Genomic DNA, 19,626 nt, shown 5'->3' on the forward strand with positions numbered 1-19,626 from the left:
AAGCTTGCTTTCAAGACCACGGCGGTGGCGCAGCCCGCCGGCGCAGGCACCTCCGAGGCCAAGGGAGTCGCACCAACCAAGAAGAAGCAGCTGTTCACCCAAGACAAGGCAGAAACCAAACAGGTGCCCGTCGATGAGGACGGGTCCTCAGGAGCCACCTTTACCATAGATGCCGACCTCGACCATGACCAAGAGGAAGTGTTGGTGAAGTTCTTGCGTGCAAACAAGGAGATATTCGCATGGGAACCCAAGCAGCTGGTGGGGGTCCCGAGAGAGGTGATTCAGCATCACTTAAGGGTGTGCCCCAATGTACGCCCTGTGAAGCAGCGGGCAAGACGACAGTCCACGGAGAAGCAGGCCTTCATTGTCCAAGAAACCCGCAAGCTAGAGGCGGCGGGTGCCATTCGCGAAGTTCGGTACCCCGAGTGGCTGGCAAACCCCGTTGTTGTGCCGAAGAAAGGCGGGAAGGAGCGCATGTGTGTCGACTTCACCAACCTCAACAAAGCCTGCCCCCAGGATCCGTTCCCGCTTCCATGCATCGACCAGATCGTCGAGTCCACCGCCGAGTGCGATTTGCTGTGCTTCTTGGATGCGTTCTCGGGCTACCACCAGATCAAGATGGCGGTAGAAGATGTGGAGAAGACCGCCTTCCTGACCCCGTGTGGGGTGTACTGCTATACTTGCATGCCTTTTGGACTGCACAACGCGGGCGCGACCTTTCAGCGGCTGATGCACATCGCCTTGGGGTGGCAGCTCAGGAGAAACACGGAGGCCTACGTCGACGACATCCTGGTGAAGTCTCGGGAGGCGAGAACCTTGATCCAAGATCTGGAGGAGACTTTCGCAAGCCTACGCCAGGTGAACTTACGGCTCAACCCGGAGAAGTGCGTGTTCGGTGTCCCTTTCGGCAAGCTGCTGGGTTTCCTCGTATCCCACAGAGGGATCGAGGCGAACCCAGAGAAGGTCAAGGCAATCGAAGACATGAGCCCGCCGCAGACCCTCAAGGAGATGCAGAAGCTTATTGGTCGCGTGACTGCGTTGGGCCGCTTTATCTCCAAGCTGGGAGAGCGTGCCCTACCGTTCTTCAAGCTGATGAAGAATAAGGGCCCATTCGAGTGGACTCTGGAAGCCGATCAAGCGTTTCAAGACCTCAAGAGATACCTGACCAGCCCGCCAGTGATGGTGGCGCCTCGGCCCCTCGAGCCCTTGGTGCTCTACCTGTCTGCCACACCCCACTCCGCCAGCGTAGCGCTGGTGGCCCTCAGAGAAGAGCACCAGATCAAGGACCCGCCAGGGGGAACCACCAGGCCGGATGAAGCGGCGTGACACCAAGGCGAAGCTCTTGAAGCAGCTGTTGCTTCAGCGTACCACCAAGCCCCTGAAGCCAAAGCCCTCGCAGAGACACCTCAGCTCCAGAAGCCAAAGACTCCCTCAGCTCTCCCACCCTCGTCGAGCACCCGGTGTACTTCGTCAGCATAGTGCTGCGGGATGCGAGGGCACGGTACCCCATGCCTCAGAATATCCTGCTCGCGCTCCCGGTTGCCTCGCGCAAGCTGCGCCACTACTTCCAGGGTCACCCCATCAAGGTCGTCTCGGCTTACCCACTGGAAAGAGTGCTCAGGAGCCCCAATGCTGCTGGGCGAGTCGCTGAATGGAACATCGAGCTGTAAGCATTCGACTTGGAGTTCAGCACAACCAGGGTCATCAAGGGGGCCGCGCTCGCAGACTTTATGGCTGAATGGACCGACGCCCCAGAACTCGAAGCAGGTGAGGACCAATCCCTATCTCCAGGAAGCGAAGCGCCGGACGGCTGGGTCATGTACTTCGACGGCGCATTCTCACGCCAAGGCGTGGGGGCCTGGAGCGGTGCTCATCTCGCCCACCCAGGACAAGCTGTGCTACGCCGTGCAACTCTGCTTCCAGCAGGGCGAGAAGGTCTCCAACAACATAGCAGAGTACGAAGGCCTCATAGCTGGCCTCAGGGCTGCGGTGGCCCTGGGGGTGAGGCGTCTCACCATCAAGGGTGACTCGCAGCTCCTCGTCAACTTGTCCAACAAGGTTTATGAACCAAAGGACGAGCACATGGAGGCATACCTCGCGGAGGTGCGCAAGATGGAGAAGCAGTTCTCGGGTCTGGAGTTACAGCATGTGCCCCGTGGCACCAACAAGGAAGCTGACGACATCGCCAGAAGAGCATCCAAGCGACTACCCCAAGAGCCTGGCGTCTTTGAGGAGCGGCTCTTCAAGCCATCAGCAACTCCACCGCTCTCAAGAACAGCGCTGCCTCGCGTGGAGCTCCCTCAACCGCTTGCCTCAGGAGCCCCGGCCTGCGGCCCGACCTCGGGAGCACGCTTGCTTTTGGCGCTCGAGCCTCAGGAGGGATGCTGGATCAAGGAATTCAAGGAATACCTGACGCAAGGGATGCTGCCGGAAGAGGAGGAAGACATGGAGCGTGTGGCCCGACAAGCCATGGCATATTGCATCCAGGACGGTGAGTCATACAAGAAGCGGCCAAATGACGTTTCCCTACATTGCATCTCCAAGGAGCAAGGAAGAGAGCTGCTGGCCGACATACACGGCGGGGACTGCGGGCACCACTCATCGTCACGAACCCTCGTCGGCAAGGCGTTTCGCAGTGGATTCTACTGGCCCACGGCACTCAACGACGCGACTGAACTGGTGAAGTCCTGCGAGGCCTGCCAGTTCCACGCCAAGCAGATTCATCAGCCGGCTCAGGGCCTCCAAACCATCCCACTCACATGGCCGTTCGCGGTCTGGGGACTGGATATCTTGGGCCCGTTCCCTCGAGCGCCCGGGGGCTACCGCTACCTCTACGTCGCCATCGACAAGTTCACCAAGTGGGCGGAGGTAGAAGCTGTCCGCACCATCCCAGCTGGCTCCGCGGTCAAGTTCATCAAGGGTCTCGTGAGCCGTTTCGGGGTCCCCAACCGCATCATCACTGATAACGGCTCGCAATTCACTAGTAATCTCTTCAGGACATATTGTGCTAACCTTGGAACGCAGATCTGCTGCGCTTCGGTGGCACACCCCCGGAGCAATGGACAGGCCGAACGCGCCAACGCAGAGGTCCTGAGGGGCCTCAAGACCAGGACCTTCAAGAAGAAGCTCGAGGCCTGCGGCAGGGGCTGGTATGACGAGCTCCAGTCCGTGCTGTGGTCCATCCGCACCACCGCCACCAAGCCAATGGGCGAGACCCCGTTCTTCCTCGTCTACGGAGCAGAAGCGGTCCTCCCTCACGAGGTCAAGCATCGCTCCGCACGGGTCCTGGCGTTTGATGAAACACAGCAGGACGCCATGCGGGGGATGGACCTCGTGCTGGGGGAGGAACGCTGCCGCGAAGCTGCACTACGGGCGGCAAGGTATCAGCACGCGCTTCTGCGGTACCACTGCCGCAACATCCGCCCAAGGACGCTCGATGTGGGTGACCTCGTCCTGAGGCGGGTCCTCTCCAAGGAAGGGCTGCATAAGCTCTCACCCATGTGGGAGGGCTCGTTCAAGGTCGTCCATGTCTCCAGGCCTGGCGTCGCGCACCTGGAGGCATAGGACGGGGTACCCATCCAGAACGCCTGGAACATCCAACACCTCCGGAAGTTCTACCCATGAAGAAAGGCCCAACGCCTATGAAGAAGGCCCAGTGCCTGTGAAGGTCTCCGCTCGTGACACTCTCACGTAATAATGAGTGGGGCTGTACACGCCCCGGAGTCTAAGAAGTGCCACCCTCAGGCCTTGAGGGCTCCCTCCCACGTCTTAGTGGCAGCACTCAGCTCCGCGCTTGTGAGAAGACTTGAAGACTAGACTAGGTGCCGGATGCGGCTTTTCATTTGCTTTCCGTAGTTGGCTCGCCCCTCTTTAATTGAAGTTTCCTTCTGGTGTTCTCGGCTGATTTGGTTCCGTTGCCTTCTGACTCTGTTTTCGTTTTCGGCTTGGCCTATACTCTCTCTCGCATTCCTCGCGAGGGGGCTGGACAGGTGCCCTCGTGAACATTTTTCCTTCCCTCATGAGCGTTTTCTCTCGTTCTGCCTTTCGTCTGCTTTTCGCGAGGCGCCCTTGTTCGAGCCCACAAGCCGGCGCACTTCTTCTAATCCGTGCCCCACGGGTACCGCGATACAAAGCGCAGGGTCAAGGCCAGCGGCGCCTGCGACCAAGGCTCGGGAAAACGTTAAGCCTCCTAACAAGTCTTGAGCTTTAGAGCTTGAGCCAATCTTTTGTCCTTAGCATTTTGAGGGGTCCACATTCCTAGTCCATGCCATGCCAATCATTGAGCTTTCCTGAAATATTTATCTTGAAATAGGATTAGCTCAATGAGCTATATGTTGTTAGGAATTACCAAAACCACCTAGGGATTGTTGCACTTTCACAAGTTCTCTTTGGCAACCTTTAATTTTTTCTGAGAACTCGAACCTGTGAGAGATGGATTCTTTTTGAACCGGGGTTTTAATTCGGATATTGAGAGCTTCAAAGCTTTGCGAGAAAACAGATTTCCCTTCAACCGGATTTTAAACCGGAATTCTTCATTTTGAGCCGGAAATTTTCTGGCCTCTAAATTTCATCAATATAGCAATAGTCTCTGGGGCCGGGTTATTTTTCCTCCAATGACCCAGAGTTCTTGATTCACTGATACTGGCCAATTTTGCCGAGTCATGTCATTATAACCCCCGAGTCTTAAGATAACTCGAGGAGCTGGCTTGAGACTCTCCATACTTGACCGTGATATGAACCGGCATATAGTTGAACAGCAGAACGCTGTAATATGTTGAAGCTGGAGGTAAGGTGGCGAGTTGATGATCTTCGCAACACTCATTGTATATCCCAGCATGAGTTATTCAACAAACTCCGTGACATGACGGTCACCTTCGCAGTGACAATTTTGTCCTGCACATGAAAATATATAGACCAAAGTAATTGTTCTTTGACAAAAACAATATGCGCTAATAAAATAGACTTTAGATGGATATCACCTGATTTATTCGGACGATAGATGATCGTATGATCGTGGGCTGTACTGAGTACTAGTTGATTTTGCCTCTGTTTTCTTGTGAGAAAGTGGAGATGGCAGTGCATAGTATTTTTTCTTTGATCTTCAGGCTGATTTGACCACCACAGTAGCATAGTATTTTTCTTTGATCCTTTGTTCATTTCCAACAGCAGTCTTGAGACTATGGGAGCCCATCATGGCTATCGCTGCAGCCCGTCGCATGTCCAACGCCAGCACGACCCAGGCGGCGCCAGCGACGTGGTTACTGCGCAGCCGACTTGATGAGGGACCATGGCATCGGCGGTGACCGCTCTGGGCGGCTCGCACTGGATGCGCGGTAGCTCAGAATAAGGCCGACCGGGTCACGGGTCTTTTTTTTTAAGCGGCCCGTGACTCTCTTCCAACCAGCCCCTCTTATCCTTTCCTTCAGTCGGCAGGGGATCATGTAGGAGCAGAGATGAGGCCAACAGGAACAGAGACGAAGCCAACCAACGACAGGGCGGCTCAAAGGAGCACCGCGGCTGAGTGCGGCGAGGTGAAGAGAGGCCGCAGTCGCGGCTTAAGCGGGCGGCGCTCACAGGTCGGGACGGCGGAAAGGCTCTGGGCCGCAGCTGCGGTAGTGCCCTTTGGAGGCGGCCGGCGACTCAGCGGAGCGAAGCGAGTTGCAGAGACAGCGACCGACGCGGCGGCGCGGGAGGCGATCGACCCAGCGTGTGCGTACGGTAGTAGGAGGCACGGATGCGCCGGAGCGGGCGATTGCGCCACAGTGCGGTGGAGCTAGCGGGAGGCCGGTGGTGGAGACAGCAGTGAGCCGGCAATGTGCGGGGCGGGGCGGGTCACGGCCGCAGCAGCCTTGATACTCAGGCAAAGAAGCGGGGCGGCTCGTGGCTGGCCGCGACTGGAAGCGACCCGGCGGGGGCTCGGAGTCAGTTAACGGGCGGCTTAGGCGCGCAGGCGCAGAGACCGGCGGCGGCAACCAGCAGAGGCAAGGCAGGCCGGGTCGCGCGCGGTGGACACAGGCCGAGGTGAAGGCTCATGGCAGCTCAATGGCGGAGACCCGCAGAAGCAGAGGCGGAACAGAGGGTCGGCAAGGCAAAAACTGAATCCTCCTCCGGGTCGTTGACCCTCTTTTTTTAATTTTAACCCACGTCTGCAGCTTAAGAGGCAGACCGGCGGCTGTTAGCGATGTGAAGCAGTGTCGGCTTGCGGCAGAGACTCCAGCGGGCGGCGGCTCACAGTAGCAACGACCAGCCCGGACCAAAGAATGGGCAAGGGCGACTCGCCAGCAGAGGTTGTGCGGGGGCGGCTCAGCGATGCAGGGCCGCGGCAAAAGCGGAGAGCAGCAGCGTCTCAACGGGGGTGCCGGTCGGGTCACGCCCTCGGCGGTCTTCAAGGAAAGGGCACTGGCAAAACAGAGCCCGTTACACTGGTTGACGAAGCAGGGCCTCACAGAGGTGGAGTCCGGCGGGTCATAGCAGCGGCGGCTCAGCGCGTGTCAGCGGCGAGGCGGACGGCGGCTCACTCTGCCATGGCAGATTAAGGTGAGGCGACGGGGGTGCGGATACGGCTCAGAGCAGAGGCCAGTGCGGAGCTGGAGGGCCGCGGCGTCGATGGCGGCGGCTGCTGGCCGGTAGCTCGAGGTAGACCGCAGTAGATGGCGGCTTGAAGCGGAGTCCAGCAGCGGCAACTCAACAGTACCCTAGGCAGCTCCTTTGTGGAAAGAGGCAAAGATGGCTAAAGATGAATTGCAGGTAAGACTCCGGCGATTCAGCGGCTCGAACAACTCAGATGGCCAGGCGGCTTAAGGCCACGGCGTCTCAGCGGTGGTGAGGGCAGCTCGCGGCGTGACCGGCTTCACGCGACTCAGGGCAGCAGCAATTCCAGCAGGGGGCGGCGCGGCGAACCAGTGTGACTATTGACCACAACAACAGAGGCATCAAGGCTGCGGCGGTGGCTTAAGGCAAGGGCACAGCGTTTCTCGGCGGCTGCTCAAGACAGAGGCGGCGCGAGGTGGATCCGTGCAATGGCGACTCGAGCAGGCGCGAGGGTGCTCCAGCGGTTCAACAATGGCGCGAGGCGGAAATCGGGGCGGCTCGTGGCAGCAACAAGCTGCCGGAACTACTTGAGGCACAACCCAGCGGGGCGGCTCAGGAGGCGGACGGTGGCTCAAAGCCGGTGACTCAGGCGAGGGCGGCCTGTCGCGAAGCGCTGGAACAGCAGGAGCTACAGCGCAGTGGAAGGAACAGCCAGCAGCCTGTCGTCGGCGGTTCACCGATTTAACCCGGAGAGGCTCTAAGGCAGGAGATCAACCCGGCGGCGGCTCGGCAATGGAACAAACCGGCTCGAGGCCGTGAACAAGCAGTAGTGGCCAGACAACGCGGTAAGCCAGCAAGGGCCTTCGGACGGCGGCAGCTCAGCGCAACGAAGCGGAGGCGGAGCGGAACAGGTTCGGCCAGCGCGAAGTTAAAAACGGCTCAGAGACGTCGTGCACTCATGACCAAATCCTCTTCGGAGTCATCGTTGGTTTGACTTTTCCCCCTCGTCCTTTTCCTTCCATCACTCCCGAAATATCCTCTGGAGATCTTTGGATGCAATGAACCAATGCTCTTGTCTTGATCGGGACTTGACCTTGCGTGTGTTGATGACCCGCCCCCATCAGACTCGGCGAACCAATGTTTGAACGAGACGACGACTCTAACCACACGGGCTTCAGGCAAGTTACAGACCAAGATTTGACCCGCCGGCGAAACACCGCAAAATGTCAGTGGCGCAAAGACGCAACTCCAATTTTTCTTGAACCTCAAACTTCACAGATCTTAAATCTGGACTGATGGACTTGAAGTTGATGCACACCCTTCCAAACCAGCTCATGTGTAAAATTGCATACTTCTCGATCCCTGGGAGAGATCCCTCCAAGAACTCAATACCACCGTGCGCAGGCCCCACGGTGGGCGCCAACTGTCGTGGAATGGTCACAGCAGATGTCCTAGTGTGAGGACTTAGTCGTGAGGCCAACGCATCTATGTGATAGCTTGAGAGGGATTGATCGGAATCAAGAGACGCAACACAAGACAAGGGTTTAGACAGCTTCGGGCCTCGGGAAACATCATCCGGTAACAACCCTACATGTTGTTTCTGGCTAGGTCTCATTATCATCACGAGGGAGTCGCCGATGCACCGGCTCTCCTAGTTGTGTCTATCCTTAGAGATTATTTCTTCCCCCTCTTGGGGTGCCCTGCCCCTCCTTATATAAGTTGAAGGGACGGGTTACATGTAGAGTCCAACTCGGATCAGGACTTAACCTATTCTGACGTCTCACCATGGGCTTCTCATTACGGGCTTCTCACCATGGGCTTCTTAACTCCAGGCGACTCATTTTCATGGCTAAGTACTTACTGGGTCATAATTGTCTGCCGGCTTACAATCTGGCTTACAATCTGGCTTATAATCTGCCGGCTTACATTCTGGCTTGTAACTGTCGGCTTACAATCTGTCGGGTCACCAATCAAACACCGAGTCCTAGTCGGGTCATATCTCCGGCCGGGTCATACCACGGGGTATATCCCCGACAGTAAGAAAACATGATGCAAAATGGACGTATCAGTATTTCTCACCGACATTACATTCATGTTCACACATTCACTTCACTTGTCGGTGTTCATACTTTTTCATTATATTATCCATGTTAGTTTATTTCTTTTCCCCGCTTTCTTTTTGTGTGCTTGAAAAACCTTAAGAAAAAACCAAAAAAATTAGTTGTAGTTAGTTTACTTTCTTTGCATGCTTAGTTGTAATATTAATAGAAAACCCAAAAAGATATCTCGTTCTTCTCTTGCTTGTTGGGAGCTTTCCCATGTAAATAGTTTTTCTCGTTCTTGTTTTACCTTCTTCAGAAAAACAAAAACTCCAAAAATATTTCAGTGTGTTTGTTTGAAATTCTTTTCTTTTCTTTGGGGGTCGGGAGAAGACCGCGATGAAAATGTTGAGTGGCTCTCATATGCATTATTGTTGATCTAACAAAGAGCCCATATTACCTTGTCTTCTCCTTCGAATAAATGTTTGGAGATTCCATCTTAGTCCAATGCACATGCGCTATTATTATTATCCACACCGTTCGGTTGTGCAAGTGAAAGGCTATAATGACAATATATATGAAATGATTGAGATGAGGAAAAGCTGGTACGAACTCGGCCTATCTTGTTTTTGTAAATATGATTAGTTCATTGTTCCTGATTCAGCCTATTATGAATGAAACATGTTTGCAGTGACAATTAGAGATTATAGTTACTCATGTCATGCTTAATTAGCTAGGAGTTTATAATGGTTTACCTTGCGTGCCAACATGGAAATTAAAATGGTTGTGATGTAGTATGATAGGATGGTATCCTCCTTTGAATGATTCGAGTGGCTTGACTTGGCATATGTTCACGTATGTAGTTGAAACAAAATCAACATAGCCTCCACGATATTTATGTTCATGGTGATTTATATCCTACTCATGCTTGCATTCAATGTTGGTTAATCTCAGTGCATGTTTATGACTGTTGTCGCTCTCTAGTTGGTCGCTTCCCAGTCTCTTTCTAGCCTTCACTTGTACTAAGCGGGAATACTGCTTGTGCATCCACTTCCATAAACCTCAAATTTGTTCCATATGACTCCATCATACCTTCCTATATGCGGTATTTACCTGCCGTTCCAAGTAAATTTGCAAGTGCCAAACTCTAAACCTTCAAATGATAATCTATTTTGTATGCTCGAATCGCTCATGTACCAACTAGGGTTGTCAATATCTTCCATGCTAGGTGGGTTATTCTCACGATGAGTGGACTCCACTCGTCATTCACGAGAAAATGGCCGGTAACTGGGATGCCCAGTCCCATGCTCAAATCAATCAAAATAATTGCAAACAAAACTCCCCCGGGACTGTTGTTAGTTGGACGGTACCCGTTGTTTCGGACCAGCCGTGGAGTGTGCTTGTTGGTGGTGGGGGAGTATAAACTTTACCATTCTGTTTGGGAACCGCCTATAATGTATGTAGCATGGAAGATACCGAGATCTCTTGGTTGTTGTGTTGACAATGAAAGCATGCCGCTCAAAATATTATTTACCTCTATTTCATAACTCGAGCTCTGGCACCTCTGCAAATCCCTACTTCCCTCTGCGAAGGGCTTATCTATTTACTTTTATTGTTGAGTCATCATCCTCTTATAAAAAAAGCACCAGTTAGAGAGCATCGCTGTCATTTGTATGCATTGTTATTAATTTATATTGAGTATGACTGGATCTCTTTTACCATGAATTACAATGTCTAGTCAGTCCTTGATCTTCAGGGGTGCTCTTCATTTATGTTTTGCGGTCTCAGAAAGGGCTAGCGAGATACCATCTTGTTATATCATATCATGATTGTTTTGAAAAAGTGTTGTCATTCGAGATTTATTATTATTGCTTGCTAGTTGATTATGCCATTGATGTGAGTAAATGTGTGACCTAAATGTTATTGTGAATATCGTTAGTTCATAGTCTTTGCTGAAAACTTGAATGTTGGCTTTACATATTTGCAACAACAAGATCAAACAGAGTTTGTAAATGTTTTTCTTTATCACTTTCAGTTTGTCAACTGAATTGCTTGAGGACAAGAAATGGGTTAAGCTTGGGGGAGTTGATACGTCTCCATCGTATCTACTTTTCCAAACTCTTTTGCCCTTGTTTTGGACTCTAACTTGCATGATTTGAATGGAACTAACCTGGACTAACACTATTTTCAGCAGAATTGCCATGGTGTTATTTTTGTGTAGAAATAAAAGTTCTTGGAATGACATGAAACTTCACGGAGATGATTGATACATCTCCAACGTATCTATAATTTTTGTTTGTTCCATGTTGTTATATTATCAAGCTTGGATGTTTTATAATCATTTTATAGTCATTTTATATCATTTTTTGGTACTAACCTATTGACATAGTGCCAAGTGCCAGTTGCTGTTTTCTGCATGTTTTTACATCGCAGGAAATCAATACCAAACGGAGTCCAAATGCAACGAAACTTTACAGAGATTTTTTATGGACCAGAAGACACCCAATGGGCCAAGGAAGCGCCTAGGGGGTGCTTCGAGGGGAGCACAACCCACCAGGGCGCGCCAGGAGGCCCAGGCGCGCCCTGGTGGGTTGTGCCCACCTCTGGTGCCCCCAGGATCGCCTCTTTGCTCTATAAGTACCCCAATATTCCAGAAACCCTAGGGGAGTCGACGAAAATCAATTCCAGCCGCCGCAGAGTCCAGAACCACCAGATCCAATCTAGACACCATCATGGAGGGGTTCACCACTTCTATTGGTGCCTCTCCGATGATGTGTGAGTAGTTCTTTGTAGACCTTCAGGTCCGTAGTTAGTAGCTAGATGGCTTCCTCTCTCTCGTTTGATTCTCAATACAATGGTCTCTTGGAGATCCATATAATGTAACTCTTCTTGCGGTGTGTTTGTTGGGATCGGATGAACTTTGAGTTTATGATCAGATCTATCTTTTTATATCCATGAAAGTTATTTGAGTTTCTTTGATCTCTTATATACATGATTTCTTATAGCCTCGTATTTCTTCTCCGATATTTGGGTTTTGACTTGATCTATTTATCTTGCAATGGGAAGAGGTGCTTTATAGTGGGTTCGATCTTACGGTGCTTGATCCCAGTGACAGAAGGGGAACCAACACGTACGTATCGTTGCTACTAAGGATAAAACGATGGGGTCTATCTCTACATAGATAGATCTTGTCTACGTCATGTCATCGTTCTTATTGCATTACTTCGTTTCCGTGACGCCCCCAATTCAATCGTACACTAATCATACACGCAAACGTGTACGATCAAGATCAGGGACTCACAGGAAGATATCACAATACAACTCTAGACACAATTAAAATAATACAAGCTTTATATTACAAGCCAGGGGCCTTGAGAGCTTGAATATAAAAGCTCGAGACACAAGCGTCAACGGAAGCAGCAATATCTGAGTACAGACATAAGTTAAACAAGATTGCCTTAAGAAGGCAAACACAAAAGCAACAACGATCGAAGAGGCAAGGCCTCCTGCCTGGGACCTCCTAAATACTCCTGGTCGTCTGCGGTCTCCAAGTAGTAGCAGGCACCATCGGGTAGTAGTAGACATCGGCGGTGGCATATGGCTCCAGGGATCCACCAACTGGTTGCAATAACCGGAAAGAAGGAAGAAGGGGGGAAAGGGGTAGCAAAGCAACCGTGAGTACTCATCCAAAGTACTCGCAAGTATCAGATCTATACCAAGTATGCATTGGTATCAAATGGAAAGGTTGTATCTGTGGACTGAATTGCAGAATGCCAGAATAGAGGGGAAGGCCTAGCCTATCGAAGGCTAGCAGCTCCAAGCATCTTGCAGCATGTAGAAGAGTAAAGAATAGCAGTTTAATTAACAAGCATGTTGTAGCATTAACGCCCAGAGATCCTCCCTCGACTCCCTGCAAGAAAGCAATCCCGGAGCCAACATATCCATCACATGTCTCAAGTAACCAGTTCTAGTTGTAATAAATTAGGATACAAGTCTGAACATCCATTACCGTGGACACGGTATTCGAATAGATAACTTCCCTGCAGGGGTGCACCACGTTACCCAACACGCTCGATCACTCTGGCCGGACACACTTTCCTGGGTCATGCCCGGCCTCGGAAGATCAACATGTCGCGGCCCTAACTAGGCTCAGCAGAGAGGTCCTCGCAGGTCTACATCCTAAGCACTCCGGGGTCTTGGGCCCATCGCCCGTTGCACTCCGGGTCGTTGCGAGCAGGGCGGACCAGGCTCCACCACTACAGGATGGTGTCGTGCCGCAATGCTGAACTGGACGCCCGACAAAGCTTCGGCTGATACCATGACACCGAGGCCCATAACTATTCCCGCGTGGTGGTTAGTGCGTAAAGGCCAAAGGCCAACTCAGAACAAATACCCAAACCTGTTAGTGCATTGGGGGCTCGCGGAGACGAGCAGAGACACACGATAATGTGACCCCGTCGCCCCGTCTCATGGACTTACGGCAAGGGCCCAGAATGCCCGGCCATGCCACGTAGAAAACTCGCGGGTGCTCTACGGGCCCGCCCGACTTTCACATCAACTCGCGGGTACCCCTCAGGGCCGACCCAACTTCAACAATGGTCTCAAGTAAAGTCAAGGTAACCATGTATCCAAACATCAAGGGGAAAACCCCAGGAATCACTCTTGGTGAATTCCACTCAATGTAATCATCAAGGTGAACGTAAGAGGAACCACCCTCGAGGTTCACACTTGAGGGGTTGCACGACAAAACCATATCGAGAGTGGTCAAGGAGGAATCACCCTTGATGACCACGACCGAATAGCTACACTACAGAATTATCATCAGGGGTGCGTTATGAGGTATCACCCTCGGCACTCAATAGTAGCTCTGCAGAGTCGAGCAACAAAAGGGGCGTGATGTGATGTGAGGTGTCGGGCTCTGGTCGTCGATCACGTTGATCGAGTCATCGATGATGAAGCGGGGGTAACAAGGACAAGGTGGGGGTCACTGATGGATCACTAACCAACCTATACTAAGCAGTTTAGGATAAGCAGGTAGGTAACAATAAGCAGGTTACAAAAGCAAGCTATGCATCAGAATAAGAGCAATCAATAACAGTAGCAAAATCTAATGCAAGCATCAGAGAATGGAATCAGCGGTATCGGGATGATCAAAGGGGGGGCTTGCCTGGAAGCTCCGCTGAAAGGGAAGAAGGGTCGTCGGTGGCGTAGTCGATCACAGTGGCATCAGCAACGGTCTCGGGGTCTACCGGAGAGAAGAGGGGGGAGAAACAGTAAATACAAAGCACACAGATGCATGACATGACAAGAAACGGTGCTAGGGGTGTTCTAACGCGGCACTACACGCTACCGGCTAAGGGGGAAACATCCGGGAAAGTTTTCCCGGAGTTAGGCATTTTCGGACAAACGAACCGGAGGGGGGAGGTTGCATGTTCGCTATGCTAGGGACGTGTGACGGATGAATGGACCGCGTATTCGGATTCGTCTCGCCGTTCTGAGCAACTTTCATGTATAAAACATTTTCATGTGAGTTACGGTTCATTTTCTATTAATTTTCAAAGATTTAAACATTTTCTGAATTTACTGAAATTTAGCTAAGTCCGAGAATCCCTCGGTTTTGAACATCATTTAGCTGTTTTCCAAAGGCTACATCCTATGGAGTGGTGTCTTATATCAATCTTGATCAATTTTCTGTGATCTACATGACAGTATCAAGTGCAGCTATGTTAGCATCCATTTGCTTGTTCACATCTTTGTTTGAAAAGTGCTACTGCAGCCTTTCCATTTTCTGTTTTTCTGTTAACAGAACGTAGCAATTTGTGATTTTCATAGGATTTAATCCATGAATCTAACGGATTTGGTCCAATGGAAACATTTGAGCCTTGTCACGTGTACTACCTACTCATATTATTTTTACTTCTGTTAGTAGTTGTCTAACCACTGATTTGGGGCTGCCTAGGGGGTTAGCCAATGTAGAAATTGAAAAGCTAACTAGTAGCAGCTACAGTAGCTAGTAATAATAGTAGGTTCAACAGAGCAGCGTTGGGCAGTGGCGTGTCTCAGGCGCTGCAGGCGTGCGAGGTGCAGCAGCATCCACAAGCAGAGCAGCGCGGGGCATGCGCGGGCAGCCACGGCAGGGAGAGCAGGCGGCGGCGGCAGGAGGGGGTGGCGGCGGCGTGCAGCGGTGCGAGAAGCAGCACCAAGCCGGCAGCATCGGGATGAGCTACGCGCACGCGGGCGGTCGGCCGACCGCAAGCTCGGTCGGAGCTCGCGCGGCATGGGACGGCGGGGCCACGGCGACGCACGGCTGGGCACGCGCGGGGCCGTGGTGGGGCGAGCACGGGGCTCGACCAGGAGTAGCAGGGCGCGGGGAGCGGTAGTCCGGGCACGGCTACAGGGGTTCGTGAGCAACAACAACACTACGGCGATGGATCGAGGACGAAAATAGGGGGATGGGAGAAGAGCTCACAGGGAGGGCACACGGTGGCCCGGTGGCAGCTTAGTAGCAGCTGGGTGGTCGGATAAACCGCGGCGGACGACGACGCCCGACGGGGAGGCGAGCTCGATGCAGACGACGTGGGGCTGGAGGGCCCGCCGTACTACAGGGGTGGCGCTGGCGGCAACTGGACATGCGGCGGCCCCGAAGCCATCGGGTAGACCGGCTGCGACGACCCGGCCAACCAGACTTGGTGGATCGAGACTCCCGCCGGCGCGGTAAGGGCCGGCCCGAAGCTGGCGAGTGGTGGCAGTGGAAGCTGCAGTGGCCCAACGGATGCGGCAGAGGCCGCCAGGGGCGGCGGCTGCCACGGCGGCACAGCCGGGTGCGGGCCGAGTCCTGCGGCTGCCACGGCGGCACAGCCGGGTGCAGCCCGTAGAACCCGGCCAGGAACAGCCAGATCCCCTAAACCGCCTGGGTGAGATCCCGTAGGCCCCGGACACCTCCTCCGATGTGAGGACTGCGGGGGTGGGCGCAACGAAGGAGCCCGGTGCGAGCAGGAGCGGGGCGATGGCCGTGGTGGTCGCCAAGGGCGACGAGGTGGTCGGCAACGGGAGGGACTAGGTGGGTTGCGACATAGACATGATTGAACCAGAGCTACCTAATACCAAATTGATAGGAGCTATGATCCTACCAGGCCTCGACCGTAAGTTATATAGGGATGAGAGGTATGATGGCGAGAGGTTTAGCGAATTGATAGGAGCTAGGGTCCTACCAGGCCTCGACCGTTGGTTGTAGGGATAAGAGATATGATGGCGGGAGGTTTGGCGGATTGATAGGAGCTAGGGTCCTATCAGGCCTCGGCCGAGGCCATAGGTTGTAGTGATGAGAGGTTTGGCGCATAGTGGCGCCATGATCGCGTGGAGGAGGCGGCGGCGGCAGTGAGAAGCAGCTAGGGTTTAGGGTTCCAACTCCAAAAGGTAGCCTTAGATCTGTTTATATAATCCATGCTGCTAATAAAAATAAAATCAGTTGGGCTAAGCCCCTAACTGACGCGTCCATTGGGCCTTCTCCGGCTATAAGTGACGCAGATGCCCAGCGGAGAAACTTGATCTGTGGAGTTTTTCTTTTATTCCGTTGCATTCAATGCGCAAAGGTAGACAGAACTGCGTTTTGGTTTCATTTTCCTTGTTTATTTCCGTAGCCGAACGTTCTGGTGGATTCAGTAGCTGCAAATTTTACTTCACATTTTAGTTCATTAGTCAAAAATTATCTCACATCAAACATTGTCTGCAGGAAATCTCCGGCACAAGGTGAAACAAAGAGAGAACCATTGTAAGATGAGTTTCTTCAGAAAACAAAATTTGCTTCAACTCGACATTCAGAATGAGTAGGAGGATTTTATCATCAAATAGATAGGACAACAATTGTATTCCTCATGATGCTAGCAACACAATCTCAACAAAATAACTGAAGAGAAACCCAAGCAAAGGATTTGACTAAGCTAGTGTTCCCTCAGACAAATGCCTCAATTGTCCACACGGTTTAATAGAATGGATTACATCAGACTCCTCATCTGTTTTCATCATCACAGAGAGTACGCTCCACAGAGACATACAGGGGAATAAAAAAAGCAGCTTGATGACAGAAAAGGGGATAAAGAAGGGTGTTCTCTCAGACAAATGCCTCGTATTGTCCCCATGGTTTAAGGAATGGATTGTATCGGACATCTAATCAGTGTTGATCATCACCGAGAACAAACAACAAGCAATTTTAAAAACTAAGTGAATGTAAACGGGGGTATAGTAACAGGAAGCTCCTGGTATGGGAGCAGCCAGTGTCGCAAAAACCCGTTTCCTTCTCACTCTCTGCCAATCTAACGAGAAACAAGGCCATTGAATGAGACCAAGCATCAGATACCTCATGGCATCCGTCCTACCGTACAAATCAAAACACAGATCAAAGAAAAATGGGGATTTTCCAAAACTACATCAGAGAAGAAAGTGCAATCTCAGTCGAAAGATGGTGATTGTGGTTGAGATAATCACAGAGGAACCCAGCATAATTAAACGATTACGTCACCAATTGCAACCAATCGAACAAGATTAAGTATGCCAACCAAGAAGTGTAATCGCAAAAAACGGCTCTGTGTACCGACTGAATCACAGCCACAGGTTCCTATCAAATGTGAGATGTCCAAAAACTCACTGTTGGCACAATGTAGCATCTCCGGTCAAGGCTTGTGGCTACAGGAGACGTGGCATCGGGACCAAGAAAATAAATTCGAAAACATTACAAAAAGTACGTCGGAGACCCGTTTAAATCACGCACAGCTGAATCAACCAGGTGCAAATGGGCATTTCCATCCCAGAGCAAACCACATAGGTTATGATACAGGGACAGACACTTACAGCAGCATCCTGGCTGAGCTCTTCACCGAGACAAGATGTACAGAGGAGGAAATCAGACCGAGAAACGAAATTACTTCACACGAGAATTGCCCTTACAATTCTAGGACGATGCTAATCCAACAGTGTTGTGCAGTTTTGCCTTTCCAATTGACAGTGGGATATGCAGTGTCGTCTTGAAATCGTCCCAGGGGTGTAGTCAACTCCACGAGATCACATACCTCAAAACATTAAAAAAACTTTGAGACAGCGTGACTTGCTTCTTCCACAACAAGAATAAAAAATCTCTTCATATGCCGACGGAAAGGGCCCGGAAAATCATAGTCAGATCCAGGTGAGTTGAAAGCCGACTGGGTTTTCAATCTAGCAAGATGGCAGGATGATTTGCCGATTGGCTGGAATGGTGAGTTACGACATCCAAACAAGAAGCTGATCTTGCAAAAAAACATCGCACAAACATTCAAATAGATCGCTCCAACAGATTTTTTCTGCAATAGGGATAGCCTTGCCCAACAGAAATCTAGCACACCGCCCTGTTTTGTGCGATGGATCCACCATATGTAAGTGGAAGTCATTAATAAGCTACAGGGATGGGGTCGAACGGTGAAAACACTGGTACCGAAGGGAATTTTGCGCTATCGCTCCTTGTAATTAATCTGAAGTCACTGCGCTGGAATTGTTGACTAACATGGAATTTTAATTGGCATCTGTAAACATCTTATGCAAGTAATTTATCCTGTTAATGTTTTTTGATTTATGTGATGAGAGCTAAAGATACCAGAAACACATCCATAGCCAATGAACAAGTTGCCTCAAAGTTAGAACAGGAAGACATATGAGCGACCAAATCACCAAAATATAGACGGAAACATTTATCGACAACATCGAAGTTATGTACGGACAAGTTGAATGCACAAACCATCTCGAATAATGGTCTGTGCCAGAATCTTAGCCCAAAGATTCATCTCGGCAACGTACAGCGCTGAATTACGCTATTAAGAAGCGCACCAGAGACTCTAATTTATTGCCTTCAAAGGGTGTAAATCGAATCTATCTAAAAACAAATCAAAACAAAGACAACAGAACGAACAGAGGAGATCGCATTAGACTCACGAAAACTTGGTGTAATCGACACAGTATCGATTCAGAGTTTGATGGTAAGTTAAAAAAATCATCATCGTCTAATGCCACGATCTAGATGCTCCGTGGAGAAGAGAAATCGCGAAGAAATAAGCAATCAACTAATCAGCAAAGAGAGGAAACGGAACGCAAAAGAATGAGAACTCAACTGGCGGCGGAGGATAGAATGAGGGTTTCGAAGATCCAGGTGCTGTTATATATAGGGGTGGCGACGAGGGAGGGCTGCCCTAGCCATCGTGAATTGGCATAATTGCCCCTGTGCTTCGCTTGTTGCAGAAAACGATACGCTGCCCTGCGGGCTGCGGGCTTGGATCACTGCAATTTACGCCCTCGCACAAGGGCCTAAAACCACACTACGTGATCAGGCCCACACAAGCCTGCGTGTCTGTGAAGCATTCAGAATGCTTGCGAGATATTATCCCTAAAAAAGAAAAAGAATGCTTGCGAGATCACTGATAAGTGTGCTTGACAATTGTCATGCCATATGGGATAGCAGTGCTTCGTTGGTGAAAGAAAATAAGTGTAACATCTGGGAGTAAATTTGGCGTTTGACCTGTTTTTTTTTTGGTGCACAGGTCAAAATGCTTAAGTTTTTTCCCTAAAAAGCTTTGCATGTACCATTTAAGTGTGGCAATGAACACATCTATTTTTTCTAATCCATTTTTTTGCACGCAGGAGCATGTGCTCCCTAGAGCCAAAATGGATTTCCGACTCTCGTTCTTCCCTTGTTAAAGTGGTGCATTGGTTGTACAACACGTGTCGTAATTTGCGAGTTTCATGTTTTTTTTGTTTTTCTAAATGTTTTATTTCTTGAATGTTCCGTTCAAATCACAAACTGTTTCCACCATTCCGTTCCTTGCATTGAGGTCTTCAAAAATAAAATCCCATATCAATAGGTTTGGACGGTTTTTTCCAAAAAAACAGAAGAAAAAACAAACAAAATTAAAAAAACGGAAGAACGGCTATGCTTCTCATTTATTGTTCGAACCAACATTTGTGCTTTTCACTTTTTAGGAAGCACAAATGTGTTCTTCACTTTTCAAAAAACACATTTGTGGGAAGCATAAATGTG

General features: G+C 50.8%; 6 non-coding genes and 1 pseudogene across 6 annotated transcripts; all 7 read right to left on the reverse strand.

Moving 5' to 3' along the window:
• Positions 1–16,387: 16,387 nt before the first annotated feature.
• LOC123056284 (small nucleolar RNA Z105) lies at positions 16,388–16,454 on the reverse strand. Its single transcript, XR_006426713.1, has one exon. It is a non-coding gene; the product is annotated as a small nucleolar RNA Z105 (small nucleolar RNA).
• A 62-nt stretch (positions 16,455–16,516) lies between these two features.
• Positions 16,517–16,603, reverse strand: LOC123056386 (small nucleolar RNA SNOR75). Its single transcript, XR_006426767.1, has one exon. It is a non-coding gene; the product is annotated as a small nucleolar RNA SNOR75 (small nucleolar RNA).
• A 72-nt stretch (positions 16,604–16,675) lies between these two features.
• LOC123056387 (small nucleolar RNA SNOR75) lies at positions 16,676–16,762 on the reverse strand. Its single transcript, XR_006426768.1, has one exon. It is a non-coding gene; the product is annotated as a small nucleolar RNA SNOR75 (small nucleolar RNA).
• A 30-nt stretch (positions 16,763–16,792) lies between these two features.
• LOC123056356 (small nucleolar RNA F1/F2/snoR5a) lies at positions 16,793–16,938 on the reverse strand. Its single transcript, XR_006426743.1, has one exon. It is a non-coding gene; the product is annotated as a small nucleolar RNA F1/F2/snoR5a (small nucleolar RNA).
• A 72-nt stretch (positions 16,939–17,010) lies between these two features.
• LOC123056282 (small nucleolar RNA Z196/R39/R59 family) lies at positions 17,011–17,096 on the reverse strand. Its single transcript, XR_006426711.1, has one exon. It is a non-coding gene; the product is annotated as a small nucleolar RNA Z196/R39/R59 family (small nucleolar RNA).
• Positions 17,097–17,129: 33 nt separating this feature from the next.
• On the reverse strand, positions 17,130–17,276 carry LOC123056377 (small nucleolar RNA snoR2/U65). The gene has a single exon (XR_006426759.1). It is a non-coding gene; the product is annotated as a small nucleolar RNA snoR2/U65 (small nucleolar RNA).
• Positions 17,277–17,312: 36 nt separating this feature from the next.
• On the reverse strand, positions 17,313–17,422 carry LOC123056355 (uncharacterized; annotated as a pseudogene).
• Positions 17,423–19,626: the final 2,204 nt, after the last annotated feature.

This window comes from Triticum aestivum, chromosome 2D (genome assembly GCF_018294505.1).
Source record: "Triticum aestivum cultivar Chinese Spring chromosome 2D, IWGSC CS RefSeq v2.1, whole genome shotgun sequence".
Lineage (NCBI taxonomy): Eukaryota > Viridiplantae > Streptophyta > Magnoliopsida > Poales > Poaceae > Triticum > Triticum aestivum.